This window comes from Hippoglossus hippoglossus, chromosome 17 (genome assembly GCF_009819705.1).
Source record: "Hippoglossus hippoglossus isolate fHipHip1 chromosome 17, fHipHip1.pri, whole genome shotgun sequence".
Taxonomy (NCBI): domain Eukaryota; kingdom Metazoa; phylum Chordata; class Actinopteri; order Pleuronectiformes; family Pleuronectidae; genus Hippoglossus; species Hippoglossus hippoglossus.
Window position 1 is genome coordinate 6,829,214 of NC_047167.1, and position 2,683 is coordinate 6,831,896.

A 2,683-nucleotide genomic window follows, 5' to 3' on the forward strand; every position below is an offset into this window, starting at 1 on the left:
TTCCTCACTTTGATCCATGTCCTTTAAATGTTGTTTTAGAAATAAGTGAAAAGATTATTGGAATAGTTTGACATTTTAGGACTCCCCCCCCCCCCCAAGAGTACAATGAGACACCATGTGTGTGTGATGAATATGAAGCCACAGCCTGCAGCAGGTCATCTTAGCGTAAATTATGGAATCCTTGCTTTGTGGCTTCTACCTGCTTCACCTGTGCATGCTAAGCTAAGTTAGCAAACCTGGCTCGATTCATTGAAATTTGGACCATTTGGGAAAATCCTTCAAAATAGATGACTTGCGATTTTTTATTCAAGGAACAGTTCAACGTTACGGAAAATATTTTACAACCAGGAGGAGGTTAGCTTAGCTTAGCATAAAGATGAAACACTTGGCTATATTTTTGCTCCGGTCAGACTCAACATCACATAACTTATAAATTCTGCTACTGAGACCATGTGCTTTTGTTTACAGCACATCTACACCGGCCAGTATCATGAGAAGCTCTCTTGACGTCTTTGGTAGTGTCTTCTACGTGTGAGGCACCGCTCATTCATCCAGAGATATTTGTATTCCTTTTTGTTGTTTTCATTTTTTTGTCTGTTAGAAATGTCATCATCACATCTACTCACTCCAGAGCTTTTACCAGATGGCCGACTGGGGAAACTCCGCACAGGGTTTAGAGCCTCTCACTCAGACATTTGCTTTCTCACTTACAGCCCCTCCGGAGAATGTCAGGAGAAAAACCACAATTCATCGATTTTACTTTGATATTTGAAAAGAGTAAGCAAACGAAATATAATGTGATGTGGAAGGCAGACTTTTGTTTGACCTTCGGACAGAGCAAGGCTACGTGCTTGTCTCTGTTGGGTTTCTCCAAATAAGGACTCAGGACTTACATTTCTTCTGTTATCAGTGGATTTGGTGACTATCAAACCTACAAACAGGTCAAACAACAAACTTGCCACAACTGCTCATCTTGTCCCTCGAAATGTGTTTACAGAGACTAAATCTTTGAAGTCTCAAAATGCAGTGCGGCATACTGAACTTTTTTCCTTAGAAATTTGGGTTTAGACATTATAATAACAGACGTCCATGTTGTCAACTCAGCAGTGCCAGTCAGCAGAACAGTGCGGGGCGGGCCGGCAGTTCATCGAGCCTCCAGTAGATGGAGACGTTGAGTGGAGGGAGGCCTCGTGGCAGAGCTGAGGTAATGGCTCTCTGGTCTATTGTTCCCTGTATTCATCCTCACCATCCACCCTCTGCTTTTGCCTTCCAGTCTAACCACCCCCCTATGGACTTCAAAGGATAGGAAGGAACTAGAAAAATAAGGTGAATTAATTTGCCTCCCCCACCCCCCCCATTCCATGCCTACATGTTGCAGCGGATATGCTTTTTAATTGCTTGTGCTAAATACATAACCTATTTTTGTATTCATAATAAAAGCCTAAATGATGATCTGGGTAGAATCTATGCAAATGCTAGAAGCCCTCATAAAACATTAAACATTACCTCATAAGCGAAGCACCTTGAAAACAAGTTGCCTCAATAAAAAAAGGACACTGCAAAGTACAGCTCGTCCAGCTTATGGCTTAATAAAATCTGGCACCCGGCGCTGCAAACTCTGACAGACATTCCTCGGCATCTTTAACCCTCAACCCAGAAGCCTCGGCACTGACTGAACTCTGTGAAGTAGATCAATGGGAGGATTATCGCAAGACCAAGATGCCAGTTATAGAGCAGCTCTGTGCTGCCTCAGTGAGGGGAGAAGATTGAGAGGCTTTCCTTTGATCTTGTGCTGGTGCATCTGAGAGGGCCCGCTGCTGATGATAATGATGCTGAGGCCCAGTGCAGAGACCCAGGCCGGGGCTCTCACTCCCATTCCTATACTGGCGATATAAAAGGCTGGTCTGTCGAGGGTTGAATGGGACAAACAGATTTAGTTGGCCCGGCCGGATTGTGGATTCATGTGAATTTATTCCAACAAATGTTTTTTTGTTTTCCTGGAAAGGAATGTTATTGATGCAACAGTAGTGTGTTTGCCTATGTGTGTGTGTGTGTGTGTGTGTGTGTCTGTGTATCTGTGTGCTCCAGTTGTTTCCTCTGTCATATTAGATCCAGCTGAACACCTCTGTCCTCTTTCAAGGACACCCCTCCCTCCTGCATGTCTCCGTCCCTCAGCTTCCTTCCCTGTCTCTCTCTTTCTTGCTCACACGCGCACACACACACACACACACACACACACACACACACACACACACACACACACACACACACACACACACACACACACCCACTCACAGGCACACACAAGTACTTCAGACGTACACACCGACTTCACACACTCTCGCTCTTCCTCTCCCTCACTTTGTGTGACAGCCCATGGTGCTGGTGATGCCTGCTGACATTCTGGACAGTAAAAGGCTCAAGGTGGGGAGTGTGTGTGTGTGTGCGTGTGCGTGTGCGTGTGCGTGTGTGTGTGTGTGTGTGTGTGTGTGTGTGCGTGTGTGTGTGTGTCAAAGGCAGATGGAGAGATTGAGGGACCTCACAATTCTTCCTGCGGTGTATCTCTGCTTCTTATCTGACTGAGCTCTGTTGTCACACACAGAGACCTCAACATCACACCAAAGTCTGATTCTTAACTCTTTCATCATTTGATTGACTGCTTTGTGTTTGTCTGATTGATGGT